Source organism: Cyprinus carpio, chromosome A17 (assembly GCF_018340385.1).
Source record: "Cyprinus carpio isolate SPL01 chromosome A17, ASM1834038v1, whole genome shotgun sequence".
NCBI classification, from domain to species: domain Eukaryota; kingdom Metazoa; phylum Chordata; class Actinopteri; order Cypriniformes; family Cyprinidae; genus Cyprinus; species Cyprinus carpio.
Window position 1 is genome coordinate 7185615 of NC_056588.1, and position 21399 is coordinate 7207013.

General features: G+C 37.0%; 1 pseudogene; it reads right to left on the minus strand.

Annotated features, from left to right (window-relative positions):
- The window catches only part of LOC109110844, a 101307-nt pseudogene that overhangs the window by 25577 nt on the left and 54331 nt on the right, over nucleotides 1-21399 (minus strand).

The following is a 21399-nucleotide window of genomic DNA, read 5'->3' on the forward strand; positions in this document are numbered from 1 at the left end:
GGCCTGGCCTTCAGAAACCCTCTGCCACCATCACACCGACCCAATAGCCATCCTCTGGCCACGGGGTCACCAGGCCAGCCACCTGGACAGTTAGTTATGCAGTTTTAATGAGAGGACAGGTGAACCTTGTTCAGAAATGTAGTTAACTGGTGTTATTGTGGCCCTTTGTGACCACTAACAACAATTAAACAGCACTTCAGTTTTCACAACCCTAATGTTTTTTCAATACGCCACAAGTAGGGCTGTCATATGTTTCAACCACTCCCTGGTTATAGACACTTATTTGACAGGAATGAAAATGAGGCTTTGAGGAATAGAAGTACAGTGCCTTTAATGGATTGCATTGTTGCTTAACATACTGATTGTTCAGCTGACAAAAATGTCTTCCTGAAAAAAAAAAAAAAAGTAAACAAAAATTCCACAAAAGTTTTTAAAGTTCTAAAGTTTTGAAATTTCTAAAAATTACACAATCTAGGAGGATTTCTTTGGGTTTTATGTAGGAAACCTGCAGACCTTTTTAAGACCAAATAAAGAAAATGTAAGAATTAATTTAAAGAGGGCACAATATGTGAACAAGTTTTCTAAATGTATATGCCAAGGAAGCACAAAATGAGTTATTTTAGCAATACTTTAAAGTTTGAAAACACACCTTTCAGCTGATGTCCATTACTTTTTGATTCATTTTGCCAAAAAAAATAAAAAATAAAAACATCAAACCTGAACAGCACTGTGGCAGCAGTGGAGTCATTCAGATTTTTGGGCACCACCTTCTTGCAGGACCTGAAGTGGGACAATCACATTGACATTGATTTTTCACATAGTGAAAAAATGCCAGCAGAGGTTGTACTTCCTTCATCAACTGAAAAGGTTCAACCTTCCACAGGCGCAGATGACACAGTTTTACTCTGTTTAGCTGTTATAGAGTTGGTTATGTGCACTTCTACTGTATAACTGTCTGGTTTGAGTCAGCCAGCAAATCAGATATTAGAAGACTGCAATGGACTGTTAGGACAGCTGAAAGGATAAATAGTGTGCACCTGTCCAGAGTGAAGAAACGGGCAGGTTACATCATTACAGACCCCTCTCACCCCGACACAACCCATTTGCACTTCACCCCTCAGGCAGACATTACAGATCTCTGTGCACTAATCATCTAGACATAAAAACAGTTTTTGCCCCCATGCCATCTCCAGTTTAAACAGCTAACAATGAAATTACCACCTGTCTTCTGTAATTCATTTCTTAATAACTAATTATTGCCTCTCTCTCAAGTGTTATGTAAATACATTTACACATTTTATTTATACAGCTGTATATACAGTAAACAGTGTACCAAGAGCTCCTTAAAAAACACAACAAATTCCTTGTGTTTTTACACACACTTAACGAATAAAGGTCATTCTGATTCTGATTAAATTCAATATGGCATCTAACCTGATTAAGGTCTATTGCTAAGTTACATCAAGTAACAACTATTTAGCTTTGTTCTAGCAATAAGAAAAAAAAGAAAAATACACTACCAGTCCAAAGACTGGAAAAACCTTTGTTTATTGTGATTTTAAAAACCAACTGAAGCTCAAACGATTATACTTCAGTGCTTCAGATTAATTTTATAGACAAATATATATTGTGCCTTTGTATAAATGGATCTATGCATGTATGAATTGGACCAGCTAATGAAGGAAAAAGTGTCCAGCGTTCACAAGAGCTCCTTCAAAACTGTTTAAAAGGTGGCTTCTTTGGTTTAGCTAAAGAATTTTTTTGATCACTACATAATATTTTACCTTATTTTAAGTGGAAAATATAATTAATAAAGAATGGGTAGGTGTGTAAAAACTACATATTGATAGTGTCTGTTGTAGACCTTGTCAAAATACCCTCATACATGCAAAATAAAAGGTCTCACTTATACTTATAGGTAACCTCAGATTGAGTGACAGGTGTCTGGATGATGCCAACATTTACTGACTTCCAGGTGCGGGTTTTGAGGACACAAGCGAACAAAGGATAGAGATCCCCTGTGCCCAGACGCCTGCTGTAACGCTTGATGCCTTTCAAGTCTCCCTTTATCAAACTCTGCCACAGTCTGCAGTAGTCCAACCTGAAGTCTTCAGCACCTTGGACAGAGACACAACTGGTTATTTTAGTGTTTGAGGTGTCTAAACAAATGCATAAAAGTAAAAGTCATCACTCCAGTCTTCAGTGTCACATGATCCTTCAGAAATCATTTGAATATGCTAAATGTCTGCTCAAGAAACATTTCCTTTAGGATTTAGGATCCTAAACTTTTTTTTCAGTATTCTTTGATTAACAGAAAGCTCAAAATAACAGCATATATCATATTTATTTGAAATAGAAGTCTTTTTGTGACATTCAAGTTCTTACTGTCACTTTTCATCAATGTAATGCATCCTTACTAAATAAAAGTATTAACTTCTTACTAAAAAAATCTTATTTTTTACCAAATACTGAGAGCTATCAAGAGTCTTAGACAGCTGAGTAAATGGAAACTTGTGTTTCATGATGTTGTTAGTATTACAGAAAGACAGATGAGATTACTTGATAGTTGCTAATATGAAATCTTGTGGGCCTCATTAACTGCTTCGGGTTAAATTAAAGGCCAGCAAATCCCTCACTGAGACAAACAGAATTCAATGGAATACCACTAGGACTACACCATTTTGCCACTCCAATTAATCAACGCAGACACAACCCATGGTTTTCAGCAAACTTAACATGACATGCCATGAATTAGCGTTTTGGACCAAGAAATAACCAAATGTCACTGCTAGAAGGGCGTTATCATATTTATCACCACATTATCTCCATGGATTTATTTAGAGCTGCCACATCTTCTGGGAAAACAGAAGTTCAGTGAACTGCAGGAGGGTTTGTAACGGTGTGTTTGCATATAATGTTTGTAATAAGAGGGAGGTGGAAATGTGCACTTCTTAAAACACACTAGAGCTTCAGGGCCACTTAAATGAAATGCTTTTAGTCTGCTGCAGTACATACAGTCCTGGATGCAGCTGACCTGGGAGCCAGCGGGTGAATAATGGGGTGTAATATGTGATGAATTCACTTCTGTGTCGAGTCTGCTGCAGTCTCTGTCCGATGTCTTACCTGATACAGACCGTGATCGAGTAACACAATTTCCGTCTTATTGCTTTCAGGACACTTCTGCACCAGCATGTTCCCAGGGTGAGGATCACAGTGCACGAATCCATGACGAATATCATCTCACTGTATATCTTGCCCAGATTCCAGGAGATCTAAGGAAAAGGGAGGAGAAAGGGGAGAAAAGTAAGAGAAAGTGAAAAATAAACAGGTTAACAACACACACAGATTTTCTGGTCATCCAGCTCCTCTCACAAATACTCATGCTGCTGCATAGAAGCTTTATGTAACAACTGGTCTTAAATGCAAAGATTTATTTCAGCAATGTTTTATTTTGTTTAATCCTATATTGCAGAATGCAAAAATACAAATTAAATTCAAATGGCTTAAAGTCAACTATGCATATTACATTAGAACATGAAGTATTAAATATTATTATTTAATAATAATTAATTATTAAATATTAGTATAAAAAAGCTTTACATAATTTATATAATGATTTAAACATCATATAAATGTAAAAATTTTAATAAATACAGTTTGATTAGCTTATTGTTACTCAGTAAGCTATTTATACTATAAGTAGATATACTAAAAACAAATATATTTTATATACATTTAAAAATATATATATATTTGATATATAAATAATTTTAAAAAGAATTTATTCTATTTATAAGATAAATTGTTTAATATATTACAAATAAAAGCACTTTAAGCTATTTAAAAATAAGCACCATTATATAATGCTTAAATTTTCGTATAAAATGTGAAACGTTTGTTAATATTATTCTTTAATTAATAGGCCAATGATAGCTTTAAAAAAGTAATAAAAAAGTGGAGTACAAAACACTGGTTAAGAGAAACAATCTAAGTCATCAACATAGGAGAAATAAAAACCTTTCAAAATAAAAGACAAACAATATTAACAAAAATATATAATATATAGCATAAATAAATAGTACATGTGCATTTCTATGCAGAGAAATGAGGAGCCCATTTAAGTTTACGTAAAACGTTTTCCCAAAGATGCCGTGGCCCCAACAGATGAGAAAGTATTTATTATAAAACAACCCCCGTTGCAATTATTCCACCCACTCTCGCTCTTTGAAGATAAGTTGCGATAAACATCTCCCCTCAGCTGTGTTATAATGCAGAGAGCCAGTGTGAAGTAGGATGAGGAAATGTCAGTCTGATGCACAGAGAATAAATCAAGCATCTACTCATACTCCCTTGGCTGGTGTCCACATACCCTTTTAATTGTAATTAATTAATTGTTTAGCTAGGTTTTTTTGTTGTTTGTTTGTTTTTCCATTCATTTTTATACCATTTTTACAAGACGGCACATATTTCTTTGCTTCCTTGCAGGAACTGGTATTTTCTTCTGGAAATGCAAATGTAGCTATGAGAAAAAATGTGTGGTGATTCATAGAGCATTTTTTTGTCATGAGCTGATGTATATTCTGCGGCACAACACATACTAATCGTGCCCAGATGAACACAGATGTATAGGATGCACTCACATGGCTAGGAGTTTATGAAGCCCTTGTGATTGGTGTGATTCATCGTAAATTGCTTTTCGAGATTGTGCAGCTCGCAAAAGTGGTGATCTAAATCCATTATGTCAGCCAAAATGTAAAACAATGACAGTGTGATGTGACTCAGACACCAGAACCATTGATCTGAGCCGAATCTACCGCCAACTGTTTGATTAGCAAGACTCTTCAAAAAAATCTTCTTTCATGCTTAAAGGGATACTCCACCCCAAAATAAACATTTTGTCACTAATCACTTACCCCCCTGGCCTTCCAAACCCGTATAAGCTCTGTTTGTCTTCGGAACACAATTTAAGATATCTTTGATGAAAACCGGGAGGTCTGTGACTGTCCCATAGACTGCCAAGTAAATAACAGTGTCAAGGTCCATAAAAGGTATGAAAGTCGTCGTTAGAATACTCCATCTGCCATCAGATGTGCAATCTTGGTTATATGAAGCGACGGGAACACTTTTTGTAAGCGATAAAAACTTTATTCAACAATTCCTTTGTCAACAGTCTCCTCTGTGTCTCTCCACATTACCGTATGCTCATCTGTATCACCCGTGCCACAAGGATGCACTGTTTCTACGTGTATTTAGCTTTGATTTGAAAGAAAACAGTGCATCCTTGTGGCACAGATGATACAGAAGAGCATACGCAGCACACGGTGATATGGAAAGACACAGAGGAGATACCTTTTATGGACCTTGACACTGTTATTTACTTGGCAGTCTATGGGACAGTCACAGGCCTCCCGGTTTTCATCCAAAATATCTTAAATTGTGTTCCGAAGATGAATGGAACTTTTATGGGTTTGGAACAACATGGAGGTAAGTGATTAATGACAAAATTCTCATTTTGGGGTGGAGTATCCCTTTAACAGAGGAAAGAAACTCGCACAGGTTTGGAACAACTTGAAGGTGAGTAAATGATAACAGAATTTTCATTTTTGGAGAACTATTATTTTAACTTCATCAAACTTCTAAATCAACAGATTAACCCCTGTACTTTGTGTAAAAACTATATCAATATTCACAGTGTGCAAAGTATGCCGAAAGGTCAGGCAGACAGATCCCTAACATACCAAAAACTCACAATAATAATCATTATACTAAAAGCAATGCATCCTAGGATGGCAGAGGACCCCTGAAGGCCTGATTGGGCATGCATAGACAGCGAGAAGAGTTTTAGTATGCTAATAAACACTTTAGGATGCGGCGGATGAAAAGCTCATCAACAGTGTCCTTGGAGGGAAGACGCAGACAAATATCCCCAAGGCAGGGCGCCATGCGAAGGGTATGCAAAAGGCAGATTAAAAGAAGTTGTGTGGACCAAAGTGAACTTGACGCAGGGAAAGAGAAAATGGGTGAGGCTATTTAAAGGTGAAGTGAATAGTTTTATAGGTCATTGCTTGGTGCCCTTGTCTTATTGTACATAATATGAAAAACATGTGATATATCATTGCTGCTACTTCGATAAAGGCTAAACAAAAAAGGTAAAAACTCTCTCTCTCTCTCTCTCTCTCTCTCTCTCTCTCTCTCTCTCTCTCTCTCTCATTCAGCCTGTGCAAAAACTATAAACTTGCCAGTTTTTACATTTGTCTTCAAAAAGTGGAGTTGCAACTCTGCTACTATTTACTTACTGTTTCTACTATTTAGTATAGCTCACCAAGGCTGCATTAAAAAAATATAAAAAATATAATAAAAAAATACTGTAAAAACAACAATATTGTGAAATAATATTACATTCTAAAATAACTGTTTTCTATTTTAATATATATTAATATACACTACTGTGCAAAAGTCTTGGGCCCCTAGTATTTTCAACAGTAAAAAAATGGTTTTAAGTTATTTCTATCTTTTGCTGTAGCGTGTCAGTTGGAAATATCAGTTGACATTACCAAACATTCCTTTTGCCATTAATTGTAATAATCCAGTGAGTCTCAGTCAGTCTGTCAGTCAGTCTGAAGAATCAGAAAAAAAACTGAGACAGACTAAATCCAAAAGAACTGTGGCAACAACTTCAAGATGCTTCAAGAATCCTAGCAAAGCTACCTGAAAAACCTTCAGCGTTACTTGATTCTTCAGAAATTTTTTTAATATGCTCTGTGCATTTTGTCTCTCTATTTTCTTTCTATTTTTTTTCTTTCTTTCCCTTCTTTCTTTCTAATCAAAGGAATAAATTACAATTTAAAAATATTAAAATTGACATATATATATATATATATATATATATATATATATATAGATATATATATATATATATATATATTACTGTATTTCTGAGAGGATAATTGCAGTCTCAAATAAATGGTATAAGAGACTTTCAAAAACATTAAAAAAAAAATTCAAACTTTTGAACATCCGTGTTTGCTTTTTTTAAATGTGTGAAATGATGTGGATGATAAAAAAATAATAATAATAAATAATAATAATAATAATAATAATAATAATAATAATAATCTTTTGCATTTACAATGACCACTCTCATAATTTCAAAACAGTGCAAAAATGAAATCAATCTCTCACAGGAAACACACACACACACACACACACACAAACACACACTCACACACACACACACACACACACACACACACACACACACACACACACACACACCTAAAATGATCAATTTCATCTACTGAGGAAATAGGCAGAAAATCATTAAGTGTATAAGGTCACCGGGCTCAGCTAACCCCAACTGAGGCCATCACAAAAACAAATATTTGCTATTGACTAAAGAATGCATCAATGAAGTGCAAAATTAGCTTGAAGTATTGCAAATAAAAATTCTGTCTATCCTCCAATTCCTCCTCTATCCATGCCTCCATGCCGGCTTTCCAGGATCCCGCTCCACTCTCTTCTTCCGCTGGGGTAGGAGTGAGTGCATGCAGAGAATAAATCATATTTTCTGTCCCATTTCTCCAAACTGATGAGTCTGTTTCCTGGCAGCGTCGGAGCGCACCATCCGCAGGGAGACGACGAAGGCCCAGGCTGCTCTGACAACTTCACCAGCACTGCATACCAAAAAAGATGAGGAAAAAAGGGGGGGATTCATTCATCACCAAATGAATGCGTGTTTGACACATGTTTGAAGTTTCAGCAGAAGGGGGCTGGCCTAGTCAGAATGACACAGCATAGGTTTCCTTTAATGCTAGAGTTGGTCCTTTAGAAGGGTGCCGTCTTCACACATCTGCTGCATGCTATGTTGCAATGGGGTTCAGCCGGCACAGGGATCAGGTAAGGGACAGCTCCCTTCAACATCATGCTAAAAATAGCTAGTGCTGGAAATGTTAGACGACTCCAGTCTTCCTTCTGAACTCGATTGAGGATGTGGTTCGTGCCACGGGACACAAAGAAATCACCTGCCAGAGAAGCTCTCTTTGGGGACAGAAAGACGCAGATGACACTGAGAAAGGTGCCTTTGTGCGTGTACGTGCACACGTGTTATTACCTGCGAGGACGGCCTAAGCGGATGATGTCTACCTGAGCATTACCTGAACACAGCTGGCCTGTCGCGTCGCACTAGATTGAATTTTTTTCAGAAGGGACGATGCAATTACTCCTACTGGGGCTCTTGACACAGAATAAAAACTCTCCATATGGACCTCTTCTGCCGGCCGAGTGAATATCATGTCATTGTGGCACAGCAGAATGATGAGAGCGATAGAAAAACACCTGAAATACTTTCTCTCTTTCAGTATCCGGAAAAAAAAAGGAAGTGTTACAGACAGTTCACTAAACAAAAGCTGGTTTATGTCTGACACTCTTAAAAATAAAGGTTTCTTATTGGCATTGATGGTTCCATGAAGAACTTTCAACATCCATGGAACCTTTTCATTACACAAAAGTATCTTTATAATGGAAAAAGGTTCTTCAGATAGTTGAAATGTTCTTTACACTAAGAAACATGGTTCATTTAAGAACTGTTATCAGAAAATAGTTCTGCTGCATCGCAATGTGAACCCCTTTTTATTGGCCTAAATATACTGTAGTCAATGTGAAATGCTCTTTGCAACCCATTTTACTGATGTAGTCTGCTGTATATTTTTAATGAAACTAGATGGATGAGTAAAATTTTGCTTTGATTTTAGTTAAACTTTTAGTAACTGTTGTTTTTTTGTTTGTTTGTTTGTTTTGATTGTTGTAGTAGTTTTGGGTGGTTGTTCATGTTAATTAAACCTGGAACATGCATTAAGACAGTAAACAGGGTAAATTTTGATTTCGAGTTGACACACAAAACCACAAGAAGGAAACCACAACAACATGAAGCTCAGATCATAGTTGGCATACTGTACAGTGTGTAGGGTATCAAAGACTGAAATGACTAACCCCAAATTACTCTTTTCTGGATGACCAATCACTATTCCCCCTTATTCTAAATCCAACCAAAAACCTCCGTATCACATCCGTATCACTCACATTCTCTGTCCCAGGCAACTGAGCCGATTACATCTGCTTATTTACGGAGACAACATAAAGCGAATGTCACTGGATTTAACTCTAAAAAAGCAGATTTATTTAAACCTTCCTGGTGTAATCTTGGCCCTGCGCTGATCAATACAGGGTAAGACAAAGAGAAAGGCTTTTAACAGAGCGCAGCACTAAATCTAATGAGCCGCTCTCAGCGGCTGGCACATGTGCAGCTGAATTGGCAGATCTGTGAGGGAGATAAGAAGGTCCAGCCCTCTAGCATCATCATTCTCTCCCTTCCACAAACATTCTCTCCCTGCAACACAACATACACAAATGTCTATGACAAAAGCTTGAATTACCTTCGGGTCTTACTGGCCTCTCTGGAACTTATGTATTATTCAACCTCCAGTCACAACAAGATGCTGAGAACAGAAGCTTTGATGGTTTATCGTGAGTTAGGATGGAAAACAATCCTTAAATATAACAAGCATTAACATCAAGGGATGCAATAAATATCACTGTTTTGGCTTATGCAGAGGAATTGATAATTATTCTGTTTATTAAAACATATATGTGAATTTCCTCATAATTACACAAAAAAAACTTTCAAATTATTATTAAATAGGCTAAAAAGTAATGTAATAAATGTATATATATTTTTAATTATAATTATAATTTAAAGGAGCTGTATGTAAGAAATCTATTTCAATTAATCATAAAATGGCCCTGATGTGTCACTAGACATTAAGAAATCATGTTCATTTCAAATACTTATATCACTGACAACAGTAGTTCGGCCAGGATATTGTCATTTAAAAAGTGGACTTGCAAGCCTCAACTGATGTTGATGTTGTCATTTTGTGTTTTGGCCTGACGCGCCTCCCTCCACCTATCTACCAATCACGTCAGTAGTCAGTAGTGTTTCGGGATCCGTGTTGCCAGCTTTGCTGTAACCTACCCTAACTCCAGTCGGATAAAAATGTCTAATGTTACTAAATCAAAAAGACCTCGTTAAATAAAACCAGAATTTGTATTGGAGATGCTTTTGAAAGATGGAGATGCTTTTTGAAAGCTGGAGACGGGCTGAAAACGGAGAAGAATTTGAACACAGACACCAACGTTGCTAATTTTCTCCTGGACAGGTAAGATTCATCTATGCTTGGCTAACTTGTACTTGATGTCAATGGACATTTCATATATTCATGACAGTCGAACAAAGTTATGCATGTTTGTGCAAAGTAACATAACGTTAGCATAAACATACGAGCATAAATCTTTAATCTGTTAGTGAAAATCTGTTCGTCACTTGCCATTGGAAGCTCATTGAAGCAGCCTACGTTTCTGCTGAATCCTGCAGCTCATCTGGCAACCTCGAGTCAGGGGGTAGGGGGAGGGGATACACCGCGCTACAGTATTTTTATAGTGATTGCAGTACCAGTTTACGCCACAATCCTACATACGGCTCCTTTAACTTACGCAATAATTATTTTCATGGTATGAATACTGGAGTGATTCTAATTCTACAGTATACTAATTTATACTAACGAAGTGGATTCATGGATTCACAGGCATCATGTAATTATAATATTCACTATGAAACTAAAAGCTAAAATGGAAACAAATTAAAACCATTAAAAATAATTTATTTATTTAAAATAAAATGCACCTATATAATTTAACAGGATTTATTTATTTATCCATTCATTCTTTCATTCATTCATTTACATTCATTTAATTTCTCATTTAAATTTAGTTTAATTTTATGTACTAAAATAACAAAACTGAAATAAAATTACATAGAGTCACACATTCTTTCATTTCAGAACGCCCCTTGAAACAATTATATTTTAGCACTTTCTTTTGCAGCTAAAAGTTTACATTTTCTGAAGAAAGTATTGTGCGAGGTTGCTAGGTAGTTGCTTACCGGTCCAAATAATAATAAAAAAAAAAAGCAAAAAAAAGCACGAAATAGTCCCAAGAAATGTAGTTTAATAGTTGAGTTAGTGGTTTTAAAGAAGCTAAGCAAATGTCATTAATGATCCCACAACATGGCTTGCTTCATAAATGGTGTACATTCATAGTCCTCTACGTAGGCATTATTTATGACATCTGATTGAGGTAGTTCCAGGTCTTAGTTAAAGGCCCAGGCTGAACGTCAGGTACTGAAAGAAGTGTTTGTTTCAATCTGCAAGCATGTCATCCACTCTAAGACAAGCTGTCTTCTTTAATATCTCACCTCCGCTGTGCTTGTCATTCGGGATTTCCTGTTAGGACGCCTCTGTTTGACCTAAATACTGACAACCGCGACAGACACATGAACGGAGCCGGAGAACAGCTCGTTCCGGCACCCTGACACTGCAAAAGGAGGGGGAAAAAAGGCCTGTGTTCATAATATCAATTATACACTATATCATTATCCACAGGTCCCTTTCAGCAGGAGGATAAGCCAGCAAAGGCTTTTTGTACTGTCAGCGCCGAGCACTGTCGGCATGTAGAAACACGACTCACAGTCACCTTAAAGAGGACGAGCGGTCTGACAGGCAGAGCGCAGTGGAGCTGGAAAAAAGTCCTCTAATGCAGCTAATGCATAACAACACAGAGCATTACTGAGAAGCCATTTACAGTCCTGCATCCCATTAATCAGTGACCACTGGGAGAAAGAGCCACCAGCACCACAAACAATTGATCTCAAAGGGACGCCGTCTTTCAATTATGGTAATTAATTACGTCTTTTCTATTTGTTATATGGTGGGTTGGACAGGGGCGACAATGAAGAGAGAGCACGAGTGTGTTGCAGCAGGAGACGACCGCTGGAGCGCCATTCTTCACTGTCACACTTCAGTGTCACAATCATCATGTTTGATTGGACGATGTCAAGCACACGTTGAAAGATGGCAGTGCAAATTCACGGGCTTTTTTTGTGAGGCTGCTGGTAAACAGGGATAGTTCACCCAAGAATGAAAATTCTGTCATCATTTAAATTAATTTCTTTCTTCAGTTGAACACAAAAGATGATATTTTGAAGAATGTTTTTTATCATACTATGGATGTCAATGGCTACCAGCAACTATTTGGTTACCAACATTCTTCAAAATATCATCTTTTGTGTCCAACAGAAGAAACTCGTACAGGTCTGGAACAGAACAGAATTTTTTTTGTTGTGGTTGTTAACTACCCCTTTAAAAGGGGTAGTTAATGATCCCATTCAGTGGGATCATTCACCCAAAAAAAAAAAAAATTCATCATTATGATCGTTATCGTGATTGTTATCTAATCCTGTTACTGAACACAAAAGATAAGAGATTTTGCCCAGTTGAAGTTTTTTTTCCCCTCCATACAATGAAAGTCAATGGGGTCCATAGTTTTGTTTTGGACCCCAACGTTTTATTTCTGTTTTGGACCCAGTTGTTTTGTTTTGAAAGCCATTGTACGAACATCTGAAATGTTTTGTGTTCCGCAGAAGTCATCATGCGGTTTAGAACAACATGAACAAGAGTAAATGATGACAGAATTAGATAACAGTAAACAACAATAATCAAAGATAACAATAAATAAATAAATAGAAGTTAGCATTTAAATAATTATTGAAAAAATAAATAACATTTATTTTCTGTAATTTGACTTTATTTAATATGTAACTTGATGCATGTACATCAAAATACAGATTGTTAATTATGATTAAATATGTCTGCACAAACTGCTAAAAAAGGATTTTAAAAAATGATCAAAACAGTTATAGATTAGCGATATGATTAGATAAGCCATGTTTGAAACATCTGTAAAATAGCCAATAAACGCAAACCTGTGGCCACTCATTTCTCAAATTCTAACCACGTACAAAACATCCTAAAACCAGGTAAACTATGTCACTGATGCGAGTGTAGTGTCAAAACATGTCAAAGCCAAATCATTCCCATTATAATCAGTGAAGCTGTTCGCTCTTGTCTGCCAAGTTTTTGCTCGTTTTCTGCTTTGTGGATTTTTAAAATCACACCTTTGATGATAGCACAATATATGAACGATAGAGAATTTCAACATTGTGTGGGCCCATCAAAAAATAAATAAATAAATAAATAAATAAAATTAGACTAATAGCTTTCTCAAAATCAGTCAAGTGGTCTTCCTTAAAAATCAGACAAGTATGAAAACACCTCCACTTGTGTGTCCATACACATCTTTCTATATAAAACCCACTGCATTACTTGACAGAGCACAAAACAGGAGCAAAAAAGTACAAACTGATCCAACAGTAAGCCTGAAACACTTCGGAGGAGACAAAAACTGACATCAAGTGGTTCCAAACAGTCAAAGATTTGGTTTGATTCAAAAGATTTGGATTACAGTTCTTCAAATGTTATTATTGCGGTAATGACTCTTTGAGACAAACCAAATCATTTTAGCGCGCCTTACAACAGCATCTCTCAAAGGGGACTCAACTTCCTGAGGAATATAATTGAGTTTGAGGCTTTTAATAGGCGCTGGAAATGAAGGAGCAACACTTGACAAGCGGCTTCACTCCAGCGCTGGCTCTGCTCTGTGTGACAGCTGCGTGTCTTCACCTCCTCATTACATACTTCATAATAATCACATAAATAATATCAACAAATGCGCATACTCTGCCAAGCTCAGTCAGATCATGGAGAAAAGCGCAGTTTGTTTTTGCCAACTTTTCACTAAGTTAGATTACCACTGTTCACACCACCACAAATTGATGCTTTTTAAGACCTTTTTTTTATACGAGTATGAATTTTCAAATTAATACTTTTTAATCAGCAAAGGCACATTACATTGATCAAAAGAGATGACTTCTATTTCAAATAAATGCTGTTATTTTTAACTTTCTATTCATCAAAAAAAATAAAAAATAAAAAATCCTGAAAAAAGTATCACAGTTTCCACAAAATTATTAAGCAGCACAACTGTTTTCGACATATAATAATCACAAATCTTTCTTGAGGAGCATATTCTAAAGGACCATGTGACACTAAAGACTGCAATAATGGCTGCTGGAAATTCAGCTTTACCTTCACAGGAATAAATTACATTTTGAAGCATATTAACATAGAAAAGAGTTCTTTTAAATTGTAATAATTACCCCATTACGCCCAATAATATTGTTTTTAATCAAATAAATTCAGCCTTGATGAGCATAAGAGACATTTAAAAGCATAAAAAATATGGCTGACCGAAACTTTTGAATGTGAATGTACATACATTTGTTGTACATAATTTTACTCATAATTAACTTATAATTACAGAAAATAGCTCAGAGCCAACACATGCAGGCAATACAAGTTTTAGTCTCTCTCATGGGTTTACCCCATCCTGTTCCCTCTTCTCATCATTTCATATCATGTTTCATCAATTCCTTTTAAAAACGAATGAAACAAAATCATTATATTATTATTCTGAGAGAAGGAAAAGAGCCAGAGAGAAAGGGGGTAATAAAAAAATAAAAAAAGATAAAACACTACTAACATCTTAAGGCAAAAATAGCATCAGGGTTGATTCACCCTCCACACTCAGTCTCTCTCAGAGCAGCATGGATGCTGTAACAGATCCAGGGCCCTCCAGAGACCTCGTAGAGGAGTAGAGGAGGACTCTCACAGCAGCCCAAAGGCTCATGTGGCTATTTAAAGAGCGCTCAATTCTCTGTGATGTTGGAATCACTGCTAATAGAGATAATTCCTCGCATTGCCTGACCCAGAAGGATCGGCCAGATGGGATTTGACTTACCACACACACAGACGCACTACAAACACGCTGGTTACAAGTTTACATCCTCTTAGCTATGTGCGATTGGGGTTTTATTTTACAAAGACAGCCAAAACCATGTTTAATGCACATTATAAATAAAAAATTGTAATAATTCCTTACAATTAGTCTGATCAAATGTTTACTTTCTTACTTTCATTATAACATAATATGATCATAGCCCTGTTCCAAAACCTATAGAAGCCGACAGCAGCAGGGAACTATAGCAATATACAAATACAAATATTAGGCAAAATGTTTCAAGTTTACCTAGAATGAGCTTTTTATTAGTAGTACTTTCCATTGTTGAATGGAAATTACTGAGCATGCTGCAATGCATTCTAGGATTGCATCATCCATGATGCTGCTTTACAAATTGGTTAAAACAAGCATAATGTTTCTGTCCATCATATAAAACAGCTATTGCACCAACATGCTTCTGGTTTCTAGGTAGTACAGTAGGTTTAAGCACAGGGATAATTAGCGATTAGTAATCTCATCACATACAAAGCAGTCATTATTGATACAATTAAAATACATTCCATAAAGACCTTAGTTCAAGCTAATGTATGGCGTCTTTACAGTTCGCTGGATCTGGATAGTAAAGAAAATAAGAAAACATTCTGAGATTCCGTGCACGTTGGCAGAACACAGAAAGAAAAGTCCATTCCAGCCATCATCAATCTTTTGATTACTTACACGCCAGCTCCCACACAGAAGCTCGCAGATGCCAGAGCCAGTTAATAATTCTATCCATTTTCAGAGGTAAACTCCATCATTTATAATGTTCTGTATCTATCTCATCAGCTGTCTAATAACTCTCATCATCATTGGCTAATGCCGGAGCCAGTATTCGGCCCAGATAAAGCGCTTGGCTACACTGTTTGCTTTATTTACTTTTGTGAGCATTGTAAAGGCTGACCGGGGGGAGCGTTCGAGGTTACAAAGGGCAGGATCGTCCATGATGCTGGCTAATATAGCGTTGACTTTAATCATTACCACTTATTCTGGTCGCATCTGGGAGGAATATTTTGCATGCGGTGATTCTATAATGTTCTCTCAACCTCTGAGAGAGAAAAAGACCTAGAGAAAACAGAATTAACAGATTTTAAAGACCAGAATCAGTGTTTATTACTGTATGTGTCAGCTGTGTCAGGTACTCAAGGTCTGTTGCTGTCACATGAAAAGAGTGTAAAAACTCTTCTGTCAGATATTATGAACCTGTGACCTCTATGCAAGAGAAAAACAGAGCAAAGGAGGAAGGAACAGGGTGATGGGGCATTTACACCATGATTGACAGATTGAGGGGAAGTGAGGGTGTCTAGGGAGGAGAGCTGACTGATCTGGAGCTCTTTATGGTAAGTTAAAGAACCTAAAGCACTAATTTACCTTCATGGATGCAATTAATTAAAGCCACATTATTTTCTATAATTTTCATCCAATTTTAAATGGTGTTCCCTCCAAAACTGGTCTTCTAGATTGGCTGGTTTAGATGATTTAAGAGATGTTGTGGGGACTTTTTAATGGAGACTAGCCAGCTAAAGGAGATAAACACCAGCTTGGCCAGGTTAGGAAAACAATACTGTAGGTTGGTTTAAGCTGGGGGGTTGGGGTTCAGCAGAAAAAAATTACACCACATAATGATGTCATTACATTAAAGAAATGAACACCACACTATGATAACAATACATTAAATATTGAGTCATACTAAGCCTTTAGTAGACATCACATACTAATATCATGACCATCAGCCATCTACATTGTTTACCAGCACACAAAATGTACATCTGTTGTCCTCTATATGCACACACAACCCTGCTCAGTAGCACAATTTCTCATTCTAACATTTGACAACATATGCTTTGGGAGCCACAAAATCCAATGACAGTATGAAATCTAACAATGATTGGAATTTCACATAGCTAATTTCCCAAAGGGTCTTTCCCTATTTGCAAGGACTTCGAACCGACAAACTGAAATTTAATAGTGCTTATACAATTAGCATGTGTCCAGTTTATTATTCGAATGGATTCAGTGACAAACACGTGCAAACTGACAGATAATGGAAGTATAGCATCCATTCATTTAAAGCCGACACTGAATAACAAAATGTATGTGTGCCTGTGTATATACATACATACATATATAATAATTTTAAAATAAAAATCACATTAGATATAAAATTGTATTTTATAATGCAATGACACAGACATTTTAAGCGTAAACTAAAATTTTAAAAAACTGCTTTATCTAAAACGTTTTCTTTAAAATAATGCACTTGTATAATATTTCTTTTAAATAAATGCCAATTGGTTTGATATTTTGGTGTATAAAAAAACATATTCATATAACTTTGGCTTACGTGTGTTTTTGGGGGGCTACTGTATTTACATAGATATTTTCAAGTACATTTCAAAAGCATTTCTGCTTCGTTTCTGAATATAAAGTAAAGCTTTTCACGCAAAACCTCGACTGTGGGTGCGGTTTAAGGCACCAAAAATATGCTCTTCACAGTCTTCAGGTCGCGCTGCACGGATGCCCTTCCAGAGAGCAGACTCATTTCCTCTTGCAGCCTCCAGCTCTGTTTCCCACCAGCTCTGCTAACCCCCCGCAGCTCTGCAATTTCAAAATAAAGTGTCTTTTTAAGCGAGCGGGCTGTACTGCCTTTTCAACCTGTTCCAATGGAGAGCGTCTCTTAAGCAAAGCCCCATTGAGCAGCCACGTGGCACGCTTGCTAATACCATGATCACTTTTACTCCCCCGAACCTCTAAAATCCTCTTAAAAGCGCTCAGACGCAGTCGCGCACACACACACACGGCACCACACTAAAATGAGAGAGGGAAAATACAAGCGGAAGCATTCACTAAATTGCTGCACTCCAAATGAGTCTGATGAACCGAGCCCTTTGATTGCATTTTCAAGCTCTGCATAAAATTTGTACGCCATTTTCTTTTAAAACGCATGCTCATTTGCCACACTGTACTGGGAACATCAGTTAATCAGTGCCGCCCAGAACCCAGTCTGCTATCTCCAAAGTAAAAGAAAAACGGCTTGGAAGAAAAAATCCAAGCAGTGGTTGTGCGTGACACCATGTAAAGGAAAATAAATGTTATGTGTACTTGTGTGTACGTGCGAGTGTGAGTGAGAGGGGGGTGTGATAAACGCTTGATGTGCCATCCACCCGCCGACCGTTCCCTCCTCCATCTTTCAAAGGTGTGCGGTGCCCTTTAAGCACGGCTCAGTGGCTTATGAGACCGGTTTCAGGCCGTGTTTACCCGTCTGTCAGGCTCACTGATGCCTGGGTGTACAACGATAAGGAAAGGTTGCCGTTTAAAGCCTCAGCGAGCTTTGCTAAACAAACTGGCAGCAAATGTGCATATTAAATCAGACAGACAAAACAGGTCGGAGGAAATATAATGACAGAGTGACACAAACAAAGCAGGTGTTAAAATGATCCCATTTACCACATTCACATGGATTTCAGCGGCCGCAGTCTTTTTCTCGCTCTGGGTTTCTAACCATCTCACTGTCTGCTTTCCATATTTCCCTCCCTTCCATGGGTGAGACATCCAAGAAATCTGAAAATATGTTGAAGGAAGCTGCTTTTTAAAATGACTTAAATATTGAACAGAACAAGATGTGATATTTGGGTGAACAGGATGGCATCCATGAACAGCTTCCATGTTTATAGGAAGTGTTTTGAGGAGACTAGAGCTGGGTGGCAAGATGGTATATGTATATTGTAAGTGTGTAAATTTTGAAGAATGTTGAGGTTCAAACAACATTGGACCCCAGTTACTTTCATTGTATGGACAAAAATAGACATTCTTGTTTTTTAATGAGAAAGACACGCAGGTTTGGAACTATGTCAAAAAATGACAATACACCACAGTATAGTGTATATAAGTATATTGGAATATATAAGTATATAGGCATAATCATATTTCATGGAAATAAACTTAAGACTTTGAATAGACAGAACTATTCATTGTGAAAACACCTAAATATAAATGGATTAAATATATTTAAAATGCACTACATTATCCAAAAAAGGCATTACCACACGTTATTTGAAATATAAACTTTTTAACTGAATTTCCAGCCCAAAACTGTAAACTGTACAAGATACTGTGATATAAACTTATGGAAAATGTTATATAAGATTTTGGTCATAACGCCCACCTGTGAGCATTGTAATGATGAGAGCATTGCAAAATTTGTAATTTGCATGTTAGGAGGAGTGAAGTTCACTTATCTATCTTTGTATCCATTTATAATTTTTTTTTTTTTTTTACTATTCCCAACTACCTGACAAAGTGATAACTTTACCCTACTCCACCATCATCAAATAATAAGAAAATGATAATGCACTGGCAATCTTGATGTAAAATATCCCCGTGTGAACAGACACTGGCTCATCGATCAATAGTCCATTAGCATCCGCTTCTCCATTATCCCCCAGGCCTCACAAAAGTCGTCTCCCTCAGTTTATTCGTCCCCTGGCCCCACATAACTACAGATTAGCTCACTCAGTAGGGCCTCCGTTCTAACCGAAGCCATTGTGTGCAACCACATTCACCCTGAGACCAGAGTCACCTTAACGAAAGTGCAAAATTAAAAAGGAGCTCGATCTCGCAGCGAGTCCTTGTGCTGACAAAAGCGGCAGAGTAGAATAAATTGCAGCCACGATGGAAAAACAGTCTGTGATATAAATATGAAAAAGAGCCTGATTTAATTTAGTGCTCATCTGCTAAGGGCTAGAAAAATGAAATGAAATTTGAGAGGCATAATTCATCAAACCAAGCAGCCTCCATTTCAGCGATGTCAAAGCCTCTCGGAACGGAGCAAAGTGAAAAGTCTTCAAAGCTTCCAGAACCCATGGCATCAAACGTCGCAGGGAACGTGACTGCTTCATTAACATTCCCGAACACTTTTCCATGCTCAAATTAACATCGGCATAGTGAAATTACTGATTAAGCGATCTTGAGTGGTGGAGCTGAGACAAGTGCTGTTTGTTGGGCTGCTGTTCTGAGTGTTTTAGAGTTCTGCAGAGGTAAGGGCGTCTCTCTTACCTTATTGATATTGATGCCGTTTCTCCTCATGTACTTTCGGTCATTGACCTGACCGCCCTCTGCATAGTCCATGGTTAGAATACGCTTGGTGGAAAGATCCCAGTGAATCTTCGGGATCTGGGAGAAAACAAAAAGTTCAGATTCTCAGCAAATGTCATATACTTGCAGCGAGTCAGTTTTTACAGGATGAGAGAGTGGGGTGAGTTGTGCCATATCGTATTTCAATTGTTCTATCTAGGCAAATTAGATGTGCATTTTAAATAAAAAAAATAATAAAAAAATCTCTAAAGCACAATCCCATTCCCAAGTCTTATTTTTTGCATTTAACATTTTTGCACTTCTGTGAACCAGCTAGGAAAAAAAAAAAGTCAAAATAGCTAAACCATTTTCAGTGTATTGTTTTCATTTAGATGGAAGTATTTTTTAGAGTGTTGGAGGAGGCAGGAACCGGCAAATATATTTTTTACTAACAAAATGAACATAAACAACAAAACAAAAGTATGTGGCAGCCAACTCACAGCAGACTGCCGCATAACAAAATCAATACGTAAAGTCCAAGGCCTGGTCCTCTCTCACCTTTTACTGGTTGCCAGGTCTGAGAAACAAAACCAGCCCAATTGCTAATCAAAACTAGCCTCATCATGATTTTTTTTCAAATTTTTTTTCCCTTCTGTCAAATTTGCATTCTGGGAAGGTTGATTTAACCCCCAGACTAAAGACTATAAGTTCCTAGTGTGTTTTAATGATGGGGTTTCTATGGCGATGAGTGTTTTAAGTGTTCATATGCAGTCGATAGGGTGTTTTAAGTGGTTTTTAAAGCATTGCTATGCAGTTTCTTTGGTGTTTGGCTGGAGCCATTATGCACCAAAGATTAATATTTAACGTTAGATAATTGTTCAGATCTCTAAACCAGAGTAAACCGCAGATATTAATAAATTTCTTTGGTGTTTGGCTGGAGCCATTATGCACCAAAGATTAAACTCTGAACAAAAACTAGTTAACAAAATCGCCAATTTGTGCAGTCATATAAAATGGCGCCCGCAGATAATCTAGTTTACAAACATTAGACTGCAAAAACATGCGAAAATTGCAAAATTGATAACAGCCTCGGCATCTTTCTTGACCGCCAGAGTAAACCGCAGATATTAATAAACTAACAAATATTAGACTGCAAATTTATTGGAAAATCTGGGTAAAGTATACACCTCTCTCCACTATCTTGTCAGATCTGAGGCAAACACCTGATGCCTGACAATACACGCACATTGGCGTGCTTCTCGTGACATCATCTTTAACAACTAGTTGTTCAGTTTGGTTCTGAACACACTGCACAGAATTTCTGTAAATGCGGTAGTCACTACCTGTATTTTTTGGGAGTTAATGTGGTTGTCAAATGTGCCTGTCACTCTCATATTTTAGTGAATCATGTGTGTACAGAACACGATTAAGTAGTAAAAGGTGAAGTGACAACCGAATTTAGCTGTAATGTGTACGTGGCCT